This window comes from Malus sylvestris, chromosome 4, assembly GCF_916048215.2.
Source record: "Malus sylvestris chromosome 4, drMalSylv7.2, whole genome shotgun sequence".
NCBI classification, from domain to species: domain Eukaryota; kingdom Viridiplantae; phylum Streptophyta; class Magnoliopsida; order Rosales; family Rosaceae; genus Malus; species Malus sylvestris.
In genome coordinates this window covers 6,241,889-6,262,384 of record NC_062263.1, presented here as the reverse complement: position 1 = coordinate 6,262,384, position 20,496 = coordinate 6,241,889, and the positions used below count along the sequence as shown (strand labels likewise).

At 37.0% G+C, this 20,496-nt stretch overlaps 1 protein-coding gene and 3 pseudogenes across 1 annotated transcript in view; all 4 read left to right on the top strand.

Annotated features, from left to right (window-relative positions):
• LOC126618763 (TMV resistance protein N-like) overlaps positions 1-18,149 on the top strand; it is a 54,059-nt gene extending 35,910 nt beyond the window's left edge. Inside the window, exon 6 of the mRNA XM_050286924.1 lies at positions 18,052-18,149. The gene's annotated coding sequence lies outside the window, so the exon portion shown is untranslated. The remainder of the gene's footprint in view (positions 1-18,051) is intronic.
• On the top strand, positions 12,022-13,715 carry LOC126618765 (disease resistance protein Roq1-like; annotated as a pseudogene).
• LOC126619752 (TMV resistance protein N-like) lies at positions 15,427-16,886 on the top strand (annotated as a pseudogene).
• Positions 17,299-17,970, top strand: LOC126619751 (uncharacterized; annotated as a pseudogene).
• Positions 18,150-20,496: the final 2,347 nt, after the last annotated feature.

Below are 20,496 nucleotides of genomic sequence, written 5' to 3'. Positions count from 1 at the left end.
ACCCCTTAGCTAGCCTTCCATCCATCCATTTAAACCAAATTCGTTTTAGAGTCTTCTCAATTTACAAAGTTTTGTTTTGTTTTCAAAATTCGTCCAAAATCAATCCCCCTTTAGTTTTAAGTGTCATATTAGTTAGAAACCCATTTAGTTTGTGTTTTTAGGTGTCTTGAGTCAAGTGTAAACCAATTTTCGTCCAAATTCTTCCCTAGTGTCCAAAACTGCCCAGAAAGTGGTTTTAAGGCAGTTTTGAGTGTTTATTTGCTGTTTTGAGTCTTTTGGTTTGTTTTAGTGTTTTAAAGTTTAGTTTTACATTCTTTGAGTCTTGTTAGTGTTTTAAACTTGTTTTTACGTTTTTGAGTCAAGTCCAAGTGATTTTGCAATCCCTCCTAATCACCGGGGTAGAACGATCCCTACTTACATACTTGCTACAATTGATAAAAAGAGGGTTAATTTGAGTGTCAACATAATTTTCACATCAAATTTTCTTCAGCTCTTCAACCTCATCCAAGGCACTATCTCATTCCCCTCTGACCTTGGAAGCCTCGAGGATAGTCGCCTCCAACTACTATTTGAGCCATAAGTTCTCATCATTCTGCCTCTTCAACCTTTCCAAGGTTTAGTCCTTGAGCTGGACAGCCTCAGTCCAAGCTTTGCTCTTCTTCCTAGCATCATGCACAAGCTACTTGTTCTCTTGAAGCTTCGCTTTATATTGTTCGACCTCTCACAGTCTATCGTCGTACTCAGTCATGGCCTACATGACAAGATGATTGTCAATGCCAAGGGAGAAGAGCAATGAAGATAAAGGAAAAAGATGAGATAGTAAAGAAATGAAAAAGTAACATTTACATAAGCAGAAAGCTTCATCATTTGATCACGATCTGATTCGTTCTCAACTAGTGGCTCACCGAACTCGTCAACAGTGACTCGACGCCCTATAAGGTAATTGTTGACGAACCTAAAGGTATTTGCTGCATGGCAACCTTCAAGTCCTTCCAGGGGATGTCACCAGCCTCTTCCATGTACTTCTTCTTGTGGCTGGAGCCAGGGTCACCCTTTTGGCCAACGTGCTCTATGACTGGAGGAAATATTAGATCGATGTTAGGAGGATGAGGCAATAGTCACCTCTCCTCCCCTGCAACTATGGTAACAGCACATCTGATAGCCTCAGCTTCAGCCCTCTTGGAGATGACATTCTTGAGGACCTCCTCTTGAGACTTAGGCCTAGAGACCGGCTTCACCCTGTGCTTGCAAGCTCCCTTGTGAAACAAAATGTCGTCCACGGGAACTAACATGGTTGTTTTCCCTTTCTTGGTACTAGTCTCCCCTTTCTTGCTCACGTTCTCCACTGAACAAGGAAAATCAAAGTAAGGAATACAACTTTGTTTGAAGAAATACAACTTTATAAAAAATAAATAATAAAAAGGGCAAACTTAGGATATAACTTACTCGCTCGTCTCTGGCACTCGTATAGTAAGGGCTGGAAACCATACTTTTGAAATAAATGTCGTAGCTTGCCCAAGTGTCTATCCTCTTTTGGAACCCTCAACACTTTCTCTACATCGGCCATCTCTTATCCAAACAATGTGATAGCCTTTTTCGACACTACATAAGGAAAAGTGTTAAAAGCAAGTAAAGATCACAACAAATAACAAAGTATGCAAACAATGGATGCATTACAACTTATGGTCTAGAAGTGGGTAAGAATACGCCGTTCAGGCATGGTACTTCTGTCATGCTCCCAACCCTTGTAAAGGAAGCACCAACGGTTTTTCCAAGTAGAATATGATTTTCTCTTACCAAAGACTATACGTTCTTTCTCACTCTGACACGCACATTCAACATAACCCGTGGACAATTTGGCCGGACGCATCTTATAGCAATACCATCATTGAGGGAAGGAAGGTTCACCTAGACTACACTTTATCCAAATGATGTAAGTCCTAATCAAAGTCTTCCATAGACAATGATTGAGTTACCCAGGTGTGTACCCCATGAGGGCAATCATTTTTTGCAACCATTGATGCAACGGCAACTATACCCCCAACTTCTCTAATATTTGGGTATAGAACATGACATGACCCTTAGGCGAATTAGTAGGCAATTCTTCGTCATGCATCAAGCACATCCCTACACTGTTGGGTATACAACAAGACTCCCTTAAGGTATCAAGCTGACATTTACTATCTAGCAAGTTCTTATCTAAGTGGTTCATCGTAAACTTGGAGCGAAAGATGGGTATAGCATTGAGGACACCCTCCTCAACTATTGACATTGTTGAGCATAAATTGAACACAATATGTAAACAAATAATTCACTCGACATGATTTCACCCTCGTTCATTTTTCCGAAGAGGGTTTTATTAATTTGAGTTCGACCCATTCTAGGCTACACGCCTATTAATTACAACCTTTCTTTTGGGAAAGGAATACCCTTTGATTCTAATATGAATAAATCGTAACTTTGAGATTTGGGTGTTTATTTGATTTTGTGACTGTACCTAGGTAGGGCCCTAGATTGCCTACATACCCTCATTGAGGGATCAAGTCACTCGTAGTTCCTTATGTATTTGTTGGTGTTTGATGCCTTGTGCAGTTTTAGCTCGTGCGAGCGAGGCCTTTGAACCATCAGAGCTTTTGATGCCTTGTGCAATTTTAGCTCGTGCGGGCAAGAACTTTAAGCCATTTGAGCGTTTGATGCCTTGTGCAGTTTTAGCTCATGCGGGTAAGGACTTTAAGTCGTTGGAGCGAATACGGCTTCGTGCCTTTTGAGATTTGATGCGGCTTTGTGCCTTGTGCCATTTGACCACTTCGGTAATTAAAGGGAATTTGATCCATGGCGTGAGTTTCACCAATTTGAAGTGGTGAGTCTATCTAGTTTTGTACTTTGAGATGGTTCATATCCATAGTATTGAAATGGTTTGCAGTTGTCTATATTTGTATTGCTTTTGTCCTCCATTTTGCTCCGTGTCTTGATTTGATCTTGGCCCAACAATTAACAATGACCACCTAAAGATTTTGAAGACAAGCATTAATTCAATCATGCCCATGAATTAATTCAAGCCATAAGTTGCGTGGGTTTGTCCTTGTGGGATCAAACCAACCTTCAACTAAAGTGATGATAAACTTTGTCTCTTCACCTACTTAATTGCTTACTAGAGATCTCTATTCCAATTTCCTAACTTAGGAATTTGAATGAAACTTGGTCAGTAACTACACTAATTTTGGTGCACCTTGAGCTTGAGCGTATCCTTCAACGCTAGCAACAAGCTTCTTTTCTAGACAATCATCTGGTCAACTGTATGCGTTAGTGCAACAGTGAGCCTCGAGCTTTCCTTTCGAGACTTCCGTCATGATTTGGAAAGAACCATGAAATTAATCAGTCGCGTTCCTCGTTTTCATTTTTCTATACATGTGATTAGGTATAAACGAGAGAATATGCGTGTGGATTTTAATTGATATTTGATATGGCTTCGTGCCATTTAGGATTTGAATAATTAATAGATAAATGACCCATTAATTAGAATTTGAGTATGACAATCTATAAAGGTTTTAAAGCCCTTGTATTGATTTCGAACGAATTTGGAATTTGATTGAATGGGTGGGTGACCCATTGAAGAATTTTCGTGGTTTTGTACCACTAGAATTTGGTTTATTCAATTAGCCCCATGATTTGGAGGCAAGCAAGAGCTAACTTCTTGTAGTCTAGAATCAAACTAATATTTAGCATGGTGCATTTTGGTGGTTTTGGATATGCTCCACTTTTGGCAAAAGAATTGAATATTTTGATTGCCACGTCACATTCACTTAATTTTTTTTTTAAAGGGAACTTAATGGTGCTTTGACTTCCTTTCTCCTTTTTTTTTTGTTTGGTGTCGATGAGATGTGGTTGCCGATTTTTCTTCCTTGCTTTTCTGGCCTTCCTCAAGAAGTAAAAGGCAGTTCCGCAATACTTGGGCTCCTATTGATTTCACAATGTTTTGAAATTCCTTTTGGGTTTGTTAGCCATTGATTTCCAAATAAAGATGGGTAAGATTGGTGTAGTTCAAACTCTTTTTGAATTGTTCCAATTTATCCTCTTTTCCCCTTAAACCATAGAGGTTTTTTTATGCAGGTCTCTGCTGCACCACCTTGCTTGTGCTCCTTTTGTGGACCGAAAATTCAAAGTGAAAAGGAGGAGAAAATAACCAACAGGTCACCCCATTTTCGTTTTCTATGTTCTGTATTTGATTCAGAGTGAGTTGAAGCTTTGAACTACAACTGATTGGTTTAATTATTTTGTGCAGGCATAACTGGCAACATCATCTCTTCGATTTAGTTGTTGTTATGTCCTTTCGGTAATGAGCTTCATTGGGTTGTAAAACCCCTTCTTTTTGTGTACTGGTAGATGATAAACCCAATTTGATGTTGGTAGCTTCCGTAGTCTAAATTCATTTAACTTTTCATTTATCATGAGTAGCGTTCAGTACCAGTTTGACTTGGTTTTTGACATGGTTGTTAGACAAACTATTCTCCAGGATTGAGTTCATTTGAAAACAAGTGTTGATTCATGGCTCCAAAGGTGAGAATTGCACTCTAAAATTTGTAGTAACGCACTCATCGAGTTTGTTGTATTTTGAATGAGTTTTGATGCATTAGTGTGTAATTATCACCTTCCAGCATCTCTGTTTCCATATAGAGAATTATTTGACTGGTCTTCACAGTAGGCATTGGTCACCATTTTTGTGCTCTCATCCATGTGATGTCTTTGATACTTGCCAGTCTTTCTCATTAACAATTGTGCAAAGTGATGCTTTTCCCAAAATCTTCTTGTAGTTTTGAATTGTCTACCAGGTCTTTGGGTGTTAATATAAAGGTTGCCATGTGAGTGAGTTTCCTAATTAATTTGGGAAGATTGACAGCAAGCTTTTCCTTCTCTGTGAACTTGGGACAACTTGAACTCTTTTAAGTCCAAATAGAACTTCACGTGGCAGAGAAACAAATATCTTTTAGCTATTTAGAGATTGGAAATTTTCCTTTGTTTCCTTTTGTCTTGTAGCATCTGTCAGTTTTATTTCAATGTTTTTGGTCAATATTTTTTACCCATGCTTTAACTTTCTTATCCCAAGTGGGTTTTCATGGAATTTTATGCAAAGGCATCCTCCATGCCTTGTACCCGTGAGTAAACAAAGAAAACACCAAAGATTTACAAACAAAACAATTTCTTTTACTCAGTAACTTAGATTTGTCAAGTCCCCAAATGAGAAGCTTTCCTCACTCGGGAACTTAGGGGAGCACTGTTTGTACCATACTTGACCAATCCTGAAAATACCAAGCACTAGTCAACGTCAACCTTCAAAGACCCATTGAGGGGTTCATGTTGAGGCACCCATGCCGAAGCACAAGAGTTTCCCTCCAACCAGGAAGCCAATCACAATGCGACATATGCCAACATCAAAATAAAGATCATAGAGTCCCACATTGACCGCAGACAAAAGCTAAAGGCTATCCTCAACTATAAAGGGAGACCATTCTCCTACAATTAATCCCTAATGTCATTATTGTACTTAAACTAGTCATTAGTACCAACTAATGATGATTATGCTTGAAACTATGTATTTGTGTAATTCACTATTAATGAGAACTCATCTACTCCGTGGATGTAGCCAAACTTACCATGTCCATCTTGTGTTTGTTTCCCTATCTTTATCGCTTTACATATTATCCTCACTAGTGACCAGAGCAACCGAGCGAAGGTCACAAACTTAACACTTTACGTTGTTCCAAAGTCTTCACTGATTTTGTGCATCAACAATGCCTACAATTTTGTCTACTTTATTCAAAAAATGTACGAGTATGCTTCAACTTATATCCAGACTTTCACTCATGAACATGGACTTGTTACATGATTATTTAATTATTTTTGTTACTTAGAGAGACTCTTGACAATGTGTCGAGAGTGAGCTTCCTTGAAATTTCATTCAAACAATACTTCATTTTCTTGAGAATTTTCACAACACGTTGAGAGTGTGCTTCCCTGAAATTTCGTAGCTATTAAGTCAAGTTCTTTCACAAATTTTTAGCTATCAAGTTGTCTTTTCATTATTTTTCCACTTCTTTGTTCTGGCTCTACATACAACTTGTTTGATCATCCAAAAAATTAAAGAGAGAGAACGAAGACCATTGGAGAAAGAGACAAAAAAAAAATAGAAAACTAGATTTTAATCCTTAAATAAGACGAAGTTTAGAAAAATGTCTTATACAAGATTAAAAATTGATTTTATTCTCTAAATTGTATTTAATGCCAGCATATACATTCAATATCTTTCTTTTTTTAATAATTTTATGGTGTCCAGAATTACATTTTCATGTAAAATATTGTAAATTTTAATATCATTTGAAATTCAAATCAATTAGTTTTATTTGTTGACATTTTCAATCACCAATTTATGGTAAGTGTCTTATATAATAAGGAAAATATTTTGGTAGACTTTTTTGTACACTTATGTTTTTGCATATTTTCTTATACGTTATTAATTCATTACAAAATATTTAGATACAGATATTTTGGTACACTAGTTTAGTGTAATATGTTTAGGTACAGACATTTCGGTATACTAGTTTGGTATAATATATTTAGGTACGGATATTTCGGTACACTAGCATAATATGTTTAGGTATGCGCCACAAATGGACTTTTTGGTACGCTTGTGTTTTTGCATATTTTCTTATGTGCCACAAATTCATTACAATATATTCAGGTATGGACATTTCAGTACACTAGTTTAGTAAAACAGATTATGGTACGGACGTTTAGGTACACTAATTAGAGGAAGTTAAACAAAATTAAAATATTAAAATGTGTATAATAATAAACTTAAAATCTAATATGGACACATTAAATTAGACATCTATTAAATATTAAAATAAAAATATAATATAAATTTGAATTAAGCACACATTAAAGGACTAAAATGAATATGTAATCTAACACCAGGTTTTTATTAAATTTTGATATTCTTCAAGGATTAAAGTTCAAAAAACCCCAAAAAAATAACATCTCTTCATCATCTGTTCCTCCTTTGGTGTGAGTGATTTTCTGCCGACAGTAACCTTTCCTCTCAGACTGTGACGAGCCACTTTTCAATGGCGTTGAGCACGCAAGGGGCCTCTGCATCGCTACTTTCATCTGAATCAGCTTCTCAATGGAAGTATGACGTGTTTTTGAGTTTGAGAGGTGTAGACTATTAGATTACCAAAAGAGAGATTCAACTATCTCAGAGATAAGCTTGGAGTTGTATCAGCTTAAAGCTTAAAGGGGAGTATTAGTGTATAAGTTGTGAGCTAAGTAAAGATAAAGTAAATAAGCCTTGTTTTGAATTGTGTATTCACTTAGTCTTAGATTATGACAAGTGTAAGGTTGAGATTGTATTGTTGGTTGTGTGTATCCAACTAAGGCTAATAGTTATGTACTTATGCCTTAGTGCGTGTGATGTGTGTGAGATATATGAAACATCACCTCTCAAACTTTGAGAGAGCAGAACATTTCTTCATATTTGAATCTTTCTCTATTCTTTCAGATTTCTTACTTCCATTGAAACCCAGCTAATTCAAATAACTCTAACATGGCCTCAGAGCCAGGTTCGATCATTTGAGATCTGGGAGTAAACTGTGAAGTAATCGAGCTATACTCAAGCTCGTTCCGATTCAGGCGAAGACGCCAAAACACCATAGAATCCGATTTCAGTTTGTGTTCGTCTCGTCTAAGCTAAGAGATGGCTGGATCTGGAAGTTCTGAGGTGAGAACTCCGATCTTCTCCGGTGAGAACTACGAGTTCTGGAGAATCAAGATGGTGACGATCTTCAAATCTCATAGGTTATGGAAATTAGTTTAAAAAGGGATTACGATCTCAGAAACAAAGAAGAAGAAGAAAGCTGAAGGAAGCTCAGAGGAAGAAGAAGACGATGAGAAAATGGTCGCAGCATATATGCAAGATGCAAAAGCTCTGGGTATTATTCAGAATGCAGTCTCAGATCAGATATTTCCTCGGATAGCTAATGCAGATTCTGCGAAGATGGCATGGGATCTGTTATATGGTGAGTACCATGGTGGTGATTAGGTAAGACCTGTGAAACTACAAAATCTGAGACGTGAATTTGAGTATGCTAGGATGCGTGATGATGAAACTCTATCTGGATATCTTACTAGGCTAAATGAATTGATTAATCAGATGAAAACATTTGGTGAGATTCTGTCTAATGAAAGGCTTGTGCAGAAAGTTCTGATTAGTCTTAGTAAACCATATGAACCCATATGTCTAGTCATTGAAAACACAAAATGCTTGGAGACTGTAGAATTGCAGGAAGTTGTAGCAATTTTGAAAAGCCAAGAACAATGGTTTGATTTACATACTGTTGATGCAACTGAGAAAGCATTCTCTTCACTTTCTGTGAATCCAAAGGAACAAAACAGGAGCAGTGCATACTCTGGTTCATCCAAATCTCAGAAAAACTGGAATTCTAAAGGCAAGAAATGGGAGTCTAAGCCTAAGTTCCAACAGAGATCATTTACTAATTCTGCACAGAATTCATCTCCTTTAGGATTCATGAAGCAAGATATAGTTAAACCACATTGTAAAGTGTGCTCAAAGTTTCACTTTGGAGAATGTCGATACAAGGGACAATCCAAATGTCACAACTGTGATAGGTTCGGGCATTGGGATAGAGAATGCACAGCAGGCAAGGTTGTTCAGAAGGCAAACTGTGCTAATCAAGCAGAAGTGACAGGCAATTTGTTTTATGCTAACAGTGCAATTACTGAAGTCAAGGTGAATGAAAACTGGTACATTGATAGTGGTTGTAGTAACCACATGACTGGAAATGATGAGCTACTTATGGATGTAAGGACAAATGTCACTGGAAAAGTACAAATGCCCACTGGAAATCTGGTAGATGTTGCTGGAATAGGTTCACTTGTGATTGATACAAATTCTGGTAGTAAATGCATCAAGGAAGTCATGTTTCTACATGGTTTGAAGGAAAATCTGTTGAGTGTGGGACAGATGGACGAACATTGATATTATTTGCTATTTGGTGGAAGAGAGTGTTGTATATTTGATGGTCATTCACTTGATTGTCTGGTTATCAAGGTTAAGATGACAAGTAATAGGTGCTACCCTTTGTCTTTAATGCAAACTGATCAAGTTGCATTGAAGGCTAGTGTAAATGAATGTACCTGGACTTGGCACAAGAGACTAGGACATCTAAATCTTAGAAGCCTCAAGCAGCTTAGAGAAAAAGAAATGGTGCATGGTCTTCCACACCTTGAAGATGTTGATGGTGTGTGTGCAGGATGTCAAATGGGAAAACAACACAGAGATTGGTTTCCAAAAGGACAAGCTTGGAGAGCTAAGAATCCTCTAGAATTGATACACACAGATTTGTGTGGTCCCATGAATACTGAATCTATTGCTGGGAATAAATATTTCATGTTGTTTATTGATGATCACACAAGAATGTCATAGGTTTATTTCCTACGACATAAGTCTGAGGCACTAATCTGTTTCAAAAAGTTCAAAGCAATGGTGGAGTTACAATGTGGATTTAAAGTGAAATGCCTAAGGAGTGACAAGGGGGGAGAATTTCTCTCAACTGAATTCAGCAAGTTGTTGGAATCTGAAGGCATACAAAGACAGTTATCCATTGCTTATACTCCACAACAAAATGGAGTTGTGGAGAGAAAGAATAGAACAGTTGTAGAGATGGCTAAGGCAATGCTTCATGATAAAAGCATGCCATACTTTATGTGGGCAGAAGCTGTACATACAGCTGTTTATATTCTAAACAGATCACCTACAAAAGCTCTTGACAATATAACTCCTTTTGAAGCCTATAGTAGGAGAAAACCAGGAATTGGTCACTTAAAAGTGTTTGGATCACTCTGTTATGTTCATGTACCAGCAGAAAGAAGACAAAAGCTTGATGCAAAGTCTGTCAAATGTGTGTTTGTGGGTTATGCAACTTGTGAGAAAGGGTACAGAGTATTTGATCCATGTTCAAGGAAGTTAATCCTATCAAGGGATGTGGTCTTCGATGAAACTATATCTTGGAATTGGAAGCCGAATTCAGAGAAATCTATTGCAATAACTGACATTCAAGATCAGTATAGGACTGTGAATGATTTCAGTCTACAAGAAGTGACAGAAGTAGAAAATAGTAATCAAATGGAAGAACAAGATAGAGATGTCTCTGAAACTGTTGAGATTACTAGTCCTTATGATCATACACCAGTTAAATGGAGAAATATCAGTGATATCCTAGCACAATGCAATCTTTGTATTGTGGAGCCAGAGAAGTATGAGGAAGCTGCACAAGATAAAGCTTGGATAAAAGCTATGAAAGAAGAAATATCCATGATTGAGAAAAATGAAACTTGGAAGCTTGTAGACAGACCAAGTGATAAGCAGGTTATTGGTATGAAATGGGTGTTCAAAACCAAACTGAATTTGGATGGCTCAGTACAAAAGAACAAGGCAAGGCTAGTTACTAAAGGATATGTGCAGAAACCAAGACTCGATTACAATGAGACTTTTGCTCCAGTTGCCAGATTGGACACCATCAGAACACTGATTGCACTTGCTGCACACAGAAGCTGGAAGATATTTCAATTAGATGTTAAGTCTGCTTTCTTAAATGGAATATTGCAGGAAGAAGTATATGTTGAACAACCTGAAGGGTTTGTGATTAATGGCAAGGAAGACAAAGTTTACAAATTGCACAAGGCTCTTTATGGCTTGAAACAAGCGCCTAGGGCCTGGTATGGAGAGATTGACAGCTATTTTGCTAAGTGTGGGTTTGAGAAAAGCTTAAGTGAAGCAACTCTCTACACTAAGACAAGGGGAGAAAAGGATATACTAATAGTCTCCATATATGTGGATGATATTCTGTATACTGGAAACAATCAAGATATGCTGGATGAGTTCAAAGAAGATATGAAGGAGAAGTATGAGATGTCAGACTTGGGCCTTCTTCACCATTTCCTGGGGATGGGGATAATTCAAACAGAATCTAGCATCTTAAGTATGCCTCTTCCCTGTTGGATAAGTTTGGATTGAAAGAATGTAAATCTGTCTCTATACCTCTTGTGGCTACTGAAAAGTTAAGTAAAGAAGATGGAAGTGGTGCAGCAGATGAAGAGAAATACAGAAAGCTTGTAGGCAGTTTATTGTATCTTACTGCTACAAGACCAGATGTGATGTACGCAGCTAGTTTGTTAGCTAGATATATGCATGGTCCTTCTAACAAGCACTATGGGATAGCTAAGAGAGTGCTCAGATATATCAAAGGAACACTGGATTATGGTTTGCATTATGTGAAGGGCAAGAAGGCAGTTTTAGTTGGTTTCTGTGATAGTGATTGGGGAGGATCAATAGATGACAGCAAGAGTACCTCAGGCTATGCTTTTTCTTTTGGCAGTGGGGTGTTCTCATGGGCTTCTGTGAAACAAAATTGTGTTGCACTATCCACAGCAGAGGCTAAATATATTAGTGCTGCCGAAGCAACATCTCAAGCTATATGGATCAGGTTTGTTCTTGAAGATTTTGGAGAGTTACAAGCTGAAGCAACTCCTTTGCAGTGTGACAATACGTCTGCAATCTCAATAACTAAAAATCCAGTGTTTCACCAAAGGACTAAGCACATTGACAGAAGATATCACTTCATAAAGGATGCCTTGCAGCAGGGAATTGTTGATTTGGTATACTGTCCAACCAAAGAACAAGTGGCAGACATTTTTACCAAGGCCTTACCAAAAGAGAGATTCAACTATCTCAGAGATAAGCTTGGAGTTGTATCAGCTCAAAGCTTAAAGGGGAGTATTAGTGTATAAGCTGTGAGCTAAGTAAAGATAAAGTAAATAAGCCTTGTTTTGAATTGTGTATTCACTTAGTCTTAGATTATGACAAGTGTAAGGCTGAGATTGTATTGTTGGTTGTGTGTATCCAACTAAGGCTAATAGTTATGTACTTATGCCTTAGTGCATGTGATGTGTGTGAGATATATGAAACATCACCTCTCAGACTTTGAGAGAGCAGAGCATTTCTTCATATTTGAATCTTTCTCTATTCTTTCAGATTTCTTACTTCCATAGAAACCCAGCTAATTCAAATAACTCTAACATAGACACCGCAAGGGTTTTGTCTCCCATCTATACCACGAATTGTGCAAGTGCCAAGGAATTATCACTTTCATGGACGACCGAGAGCTTGCAGGTGGAACAAGTATTCCTCTGGAGCTCCCGAGTGCGATCAAAGAATCACATACTGCAATTGTTGTTCTCTCGCCAAACTATGCTTCTTCCAAATGGTGCTTGACTGAGCTTACAAACATTATTCAGTGCATGGAAGCCAGGAACTCAATTCTCCCAGTCTTTTATGGTGTGGATCCCTCTGACGTAGGAAATCAGAGGGGGAGGTTTGCCGAAGCCTTCGCCAAGCATGAAGGAAAGTTGACTAGCACTGAAGACAAAATAAAGGTGACTCAGTGGAAAGCTGCTTTAAAAACAGTGTCGAAAATTTCTGGGTGGGATTTGAAGAATTTTAAGTAAGCAAGCATGAACAACTTGCCCATGTCTTAACATAGTCATCCATACTTGATTGCTTACTTATGTTCTCTTTTTTTTTATTCTATTTTTCTTCTTTGCAGGTGTGAAAGAAAGCTGATTGATGACATCGCCAAATGTGTGTGGAGGAAGGTGCAAGCTCCAATCACTTTGTCAGATTCATCACAGAAGTTAGTCGGAATTGATTCCGGACTCGAGCAACTAACTATGCTATTAGCTCTTGATGCAAATGATGTTCGCTTTATTGGGATAACTGGGATGGGTGGCATAGGCAAGACAACCCTTGCTAAGCTAGTTTTTGACAAAATTTTCCATCGTTTTGAAGTTCACTGTTTTCTTGCCAATGTTAGAGAGGTTTGTGCAAGAGATCATACTGTTGTTGGCCTTCAAAAACAACTTCTTTTCCCAATCTTGAAGGAAAAGATTGAAGAAATTTGGGATGAAGAGTGGGGAAGAATTTACAGTAAGAAGTTCTTGTGCAATAAGAAGGTTCTTCTCGTACTTGATGATGTGGATGAATTAAACCAACTAGAAGTACTGGCTGGGAATCAAAGTTGGTTTGGTATGGGGAGTAGAATTATCATTACAACAAGAAATGAAGGTCTGCTCGTCCAGAATGGTATAGCAACATCATATAAGGTTGAGGGATTGAATTATGGAGAAGCTCTTGAGCTCTTTAGCTTGAATGCCTTCAAAAAAGACCAACCCGAGGAAGACTTTTTGGAACTCTCTGAGCGTTTCCTAAACTATGCCAGAGGACTTCCATCAGTTCTTAAAGTTTTAGGGTTTTTTTTGTATACGAGAGGGCGAGATGCATGGAATAGTGAGTTGGATAATCTACATAAAATTCCCAATCAAACAATATTTTATTCGCTCAAAGTTAGTTATGATGGACTCCGGTTGATGGAGAAGAGAATTTTCCATGATGTTGCATGTTTCCACAAAGGGAAGTACACAAAGCAAGTAATTCAAGTACTAGACAATTCTTTTGGAATTTCTAGTTGTATTCTAATAGATTTGCTAATTGAGAGATCTCCTCTATACAATGATTACGGAAACATGATAGGGATGCATGATTTGATACAACAAATGGCATAGACAATTGTTCGTCAATAGTCTGAAGAGCCTAGTCTACATGGTAGGTTGTGCCTTCCCAATGATATTTTTCATGCATTCATAACCAATACGGTAAGAAATTATGTAAATACCAAGTTCAAAAAAGGATATTATTTCTATTAACATAATATTAGTATGTGAAACTGACGTTTCCTACCTTCTTGGTTATTAGGGGACACGTGCTATTGAAGGCATAGTCCTACGGTTACCCGAATCAAAAGAGGTGCACTGGAATTCGGAAGCCTTCTCTAATATGCATGAACTGAGGTTTCTGGAATTCAATAATTTGGTCATTTCTTCATGTCCCAAATTTCTTCCATGTTCCTTGAGAATTATAAACTGGAGTTTCTATCCTTCCAAGTTTCTTCCAACCAGCTTTCACCCGCATTTGCTTACTCAACTTGCGATGCGAAAGAGCAAACTTGTTCGGCTTTGGAAGGGAAAATTGGTAAGAGTAATATTGAATAAATGCTATATAAATTATAAAATAATCATTTATTTATTATTTTGGATAGACTTTAAGGTTGTAAAAGCTAAGTATAGGATCTAGGGATGGGCAAATACCCATTGGTTATGGGTAACCATTTAAATTAAACGGTTACGGTTATGGGTAACCGTTTAGATAAATAAACGGTTATGGGTATAACCGTTTGCCCGCGAAATTTAAATGGGCAGTTATGGGTATTAACCACGGTTATAAACGGGTAACCGTTTACCCATTTATTTTATATATGTAAAACTAACACAAACCATGTTCTCGATCCAATAATACTTAGCACCCAATAAATTAGCAAGGAATTCATCGGTCATTTTCTCGATAACACTACTACAGGAATGATGATTCTCATCATCAAGGAATTAGCCAAATTAATTTAAATTCCTTGCAGGTAACCGTGAAATTGACAGAAATGCTATGACAGAAATGTCTTCTAAACAATTTTTGTAACCCAATAATACTTAGCAAATATTATATTTACCTTCACTAGTAACAATTAAAAATAAGGAAAACTAATGAAAAGGGCTTGAAAACTTTAAGTTTTAATGATAAGGACAAAATAAAGGGTAAAGTGAATAGTACTAAGATTGACTTTTTAGTGTAAAAATGTGGTTTTTCGTTAAAGTGAACAGTACCGGGTGCTTTTCGTTAAAGTTCCCTTAAAAATATCGTCCGTAAACTATTATTTCAATTATTGGAATAGTATAAGGACTTAAAAAATTAAAATATGGAAATGTATGATGAATGTACCTATAACGGTGTTTAATTGTCAAAAAAAAAAATTATGATTTTTTTTTAATTTTCAAGTTGTTAAAAAACATGTAGACGGGTGAAAAAAGAGTAATGGTAAAAAAAAAAGATAAACGGGTTAAAAAGGATAAATGGGTAAACAAGTATTAAACGGTTACGGTTAAATGGGTATGCAGTTATGAGTATGGTAAACTGTTTATAAACGGTTATGGGTATGGGTATAACCGTTTAGGCAATTACCCAATGGGTAAACGGTTATGCGGGTATGAACATAAACGGTTATGAGTAAATTAACCATGGTTACCCGCCCGCATAACCATTGCCCATCCCTAATAGGATTTGAACCTTATCAGTGTTGTACAGGACTTGCCCAACTTGAAAAATATCAATCTTGGCTTCTCCAAAAATTTGATTAGTACCCCAGATTTCAGTGGTGTTCCAAATCTTGTGAAGTTGAATCTTTTTTAATGTAAGAATTTAGTTGAGATACACCCCTCTATTGCAGTCCTCAAAAGACTTAAAGTTCTAAACCTTGCATGGTGTGAAAGCATTAAGAGCCTCCCAAGTGAGGTTGAAATGGATTCTCTAGAATCTTTATATCTTAGTGGCTGCTCAAATGTGAAAAAGATTCCAAAATTTGGGAAGCAGATGAAGAACTTATCCAAGCTTCACTTAAGCGGGACTGCAATTCAAAAAATGCCTTCATCAATTGACCATTTGGTTGGCCTTAAGGATTTGAATCTATTTAATTGCAAAAATCTCTTGAACCTTCCTGGGCTATTTGTAATTTGAAGTCTCTTAGACGCCTCTATGTGGGAAAATGCTAAAAAATTCACAAACTCCCAGGAGACATGGATCACTTGAGGCTCTTGGATTGGAAGCCACATTGACAGAGCCGCTTGTGGGTATGAAAAATCTCAAACAACTACTGTTATGCAGATCATATGCTAAAGCAAGGGACAAGTGGGGCCTTCTCCGCATATTAGGACTTGGAAAGAGTGCTCCTGATCCTCCTCCTTGTTGGGGTTTGATGTTTTCTTATCTAAATCGTTTATGCACTTTGAGGACCATAAATCTAACAGATTGTAAACTTTGTGAAGGGGATATCCCTGATGATATTGGCTGCTTGTCCTTTTTGGAAAAATTGGATCTTGGTGAAAATAATTTCGTCAATCTACCTGAAAGCATTAGATGCCTTTCTAAGCTTTATTATCTTGGTCTGTCGAGCTGCAAAAGCCTTCAAAAATTGCCACCTCTTCCATCTAATGGCAAATTGCAGGTAGATGTAGACGATTGTACTTCCTTACGAAGTTTGTCAAATACATCCAAGTTGAGCAGCAGATTCACCAATTTGTATGATTTTAGTTTCACTTGCCAGAATTGCATTGCATTGGTTCAAGATGAAGGCTGGACTAATAATACAATACTCTATAGGATTCTAAAATTTGCCACTCAGAACAAGGTATTCTCTCTCTCTCTCTCTCTCTCTCTCTCTCTCTCTCTCTCTCTCTCTCTCTATTTACACACACACACACACATAAGTTGAATATCAGAGCGTGCAACGAACAAAATTACAAAATAATAAAAATATTATTAAACAAACAAGAATACCGAAATGGCTACAAAATCCCAAAAGATTACATCGTGACTAACTTGTTCTTGACTGAATAACAAGTATGCTATTTATAATAAACTAACCATAATCCTAAAATGTAAGAAATCAAAACTCTAATGCTAATGGGCTAAGCCTAGAAAACGAAACATTCAAATAAATCAAAATACTAAGGGCCTATTTGGTATCCTATTTGAAATTTTTTATCATTTCTCAAAACATTTCTTAAAATCAATTTTCTTTAAGACTCAAAAACTTGATTGGTTTGTGATTTAAAATTTTTAAATCTTACAACTTAAACTAGACAAAGAAGTCTAAAAAGAGGGAGTCACAAGAGAAGGAGAAAGAGGAGAGAGGAGAAGAGAGGAGGAAATAAAATAAAAGTTGATTGAATGAAAGAGAAAGAGAGAGGATTGGATGAGATAGAGATGAAGAGAAGAGAGAGAATGAACCGAGAAAATGAAGAGAACGAATTGGATGAGAGACGAAAAAGGTCAAAAAAAAAAAAGAGGAGAGAGAAAGAAGAAAAGAGAGAGATTTGGAGTGAGATGGGAAGAGGGAGAGAAAAGAAATGAGTAAAGTTTAAGTTTAAAAATTCAAAAAACTTACTTTCTATGGTTTTAGAAAATAGACTATATTTTTTAGTTAGTCTTGAGTTCAGTTTTTGAAACTAGTCATACCAAACAAGTTTTTAAGGTCTAAAACTTGAAAATTGTTTTTGAGTTAAAAAAATTGGATTCAAGTAGAATATCAAACATACCCTAATATTTTCCAACAACATATATATAATAGTTCTTTTTGTTTTTTGGTAGAATATATAATAGTTCTTTGGTTACAGGATTATTACCGAAAGCCACAGGTTGTATTCTCTGGAAGCAAAATTTCGGAGTGGTTCAGTAATCAAAGTGTGGGAGACTCAGTAAATATGGAGCTTCCTCCCGCATCATGTACCAACCGGCTGGGAATTGCCTTTTGTGTTGTTTTTCAAGTTCCTAAGGAAAACTTGGTCAATCCAGGTCCAGCTGGCCATTTTTATTATATTAATTTAAAATTTGAGTTTTTATCATAACCCTTTTACCCTATGATTTGTTCAAAGATGATAGGGTCTCTTGTGTCAGAACACCTTTGGGTATTTCATTTGCCTCGTGAAATTTGTCATCAGGAACAGTTTTTATTCGAAACTTACTTTAGTTGTATTGGAGGGGTAAAAGTAAAAGCAGACTTGAATAAGGTGAAGAAGTGTGGGGCTCGTTTGGTATACAAGCAAGATTTGGAAGAACTCAACCAAACACTGAAAATTCTGAAACGAACACATGAATATCATGATGAGGCAGCTCCAAGTGGACCTAGAAGTGCTAGCTTTAACGACACAGAACAAATCAGCAAAAAGCATTGTTACTAGTTACCATCTTATAATAAATGCAAGCAACTCACTATTGATTTATTCGATCAGCTTAATGGTTACCGGAATTTGAGCCCCGAGGTTGAAAATGGTATCTGCCAAGTTAGCCCATACGTGGCTGGACTCTGAGACGCCCCCTGGGTCTAGTTCGACAATGTCTAATGAAGCGAAGAAGCTTGGTGAATTTTTTGAACAATTAATTGAGACAGATACTTGTAAAGACAGGGACCATATCTGAATTGTTGTACTTGGTTGAATATCCAGTGTCTTTAGATAAATGAATGCTAATGATATTGCTCTAATTCTCACCATCTCAGAATTCATGTTAGTAAGTCACCATCTAACTCCCAGCCTTTATTCTTTCTTAATCTGCTTCTTCCTTTGTGCTTACGATATCTTTTAGTCATACCTTTGTTAGATTCATCCAACGTCTGCAAATCTGGGATTTAGGCCGTACCAGTGATAAGTTTTCGGTAGATTTTGTTTCTGTGATCAGTAAACTCTCTCATGAACTTTTTATTTTGCACTAAGAATGGATGAATGAATTGTTGTGCTTGAGCACCAAATGGAACAAATAAAATGAAAGAAATAACTCTCAATCTATTAACTGATTGAGATAACAAATGTACAAAGAAGAATCTCACAAATTGGCTCACACAAATTATTTCTACGTGAGCTCCTTTTATTACAAAACAAATGGTTTGCCTTCTAATACGTAAAGCCATAAACAAGTTTGTGATGGAGAGAAAAACAAGGATAACCAATACAAAGTAATTGACCAAGATTTATATCGAGCCACATGTCAATAATCTCCACCTTGGCAAGATTCGTAATCACAAACATATTCAGGCACATAGTATATGAGCTATGCTTAAACAATGCTCAAACTTGGGAGGTCCGAGCACATTAGTTAACATATCAGCTGGGTTGTCCGCAGTTGGAACTTTCTGAAGAATAATCTTTCTTTTGGAAAAAAAATCTCACGAATAAAATGAAACCGAACATCGATATCGAATGATAAACTTGGAATTTTGACAAGTGAATAGCACTTTGACTATCACAATGTAGCTCCACCTACTTTTGATAAATTCCTAGATTCTTTATCAGTCCATGTATCCAAATGGCCTCCTTTACAGCTTCTCGAATAGACATATATTCGACCTCCGTTGTTGACAAAGCAACTGTGGATTGTAGTGTGGACCTCCAACTAACTGGCCTTTTGGCCATGGTAAATAAGTAGCCAGTAGTTGATCTTTTTCTATCCAAATCTCCAGCACAGTCAAAATCAACATATTCAACCACAAAATTCTCAAAACTGCTATCACTTCGCTGAAAACATAAGTCGACGTCTCTAGTCCCATGTAGGTATCTTAGAATCCACTTAGCTGCTTGCCAATGTTCTTTTCCTGGATTGTGCATATAGCGACTAACCAAACCAACGGCATGAGCAATATCTGGTCGAGAACATACCATAGTATACATCAAGCCACCAACCAAATTAGAATATGGAATATTCTTCATCTGCAGCTTCTCTTCATTGTTTTTTGGAGATAACAAAGCACTCAACTTAAAGTGAAGAGCCATTGGAGTACTTACAGGTTTGGTGGCATCATTAATACCAAAACATTGAAGCAATTTACACAAATATTGCTTTTGTGTAAGATACCCAAGCCTTTTTCTCGGTTACGAGTAATTTCCATACCGAGTACCTTTTTCGCTTCACCAAGATCTTTCATCTCAAAATTGTTCTTCATCTGTGCTTTCAACTTTTCAATCTCCTTAACATTCTTCGATGCAAACATATCATCAACATACAATAATAAATAAATGAAAGACCCATTTGCAACTTTTTGAAATAAACGCAATGATCATATTGACTTCTTAAATAGTGTTGACCTCTCATGAATTCGTCAAACTTCAAATACCACTGTCTTGGAGATTGCTTCAATCCATATAAAGACTTATTCAATTTACAAACCCATTTCTCTTTTCCAGTTACCTGATACCCATTAGGCTGAGACGTGTAAATTTCTTCATCAAGATCTCCATGTAAGAAAGTTGTCTTAACACTAGTTCAAGATTAAATTGTGCAACAAAGGCTAACATAATACAAATAGATGAATGCTTCACAACATGAGAAAATACTTCATTATAATCAATACCTTCCTTTTGTGGATATCCTTTTGCTACCACTCGTGCTTTGAATCTTACACTGTCTTCTCCTGGACGACCTTCTTTTTAGTATACACCCACTTGCAGCCAATAGCTCTCTTGCTGGGAGGCAATTGAACTAACTCCCAAGTGTTGTTCTTCACAAGAGAATTCATTTCTTCATCCATAGCCTTACCCCACTCTGTATTTTCAGAGCTGTTCATAGCTTCTGTCATGCCCCGATCCCGACATACGTCTAGGATCGACACGTGACGTCACCTAATACTCGTATCTATCATACCCCGCCTCCCGGATATGGGCAGAGCATAATTCGATAATCGAATCGCATAGTAATTTTTTGTATGCTTTATGACT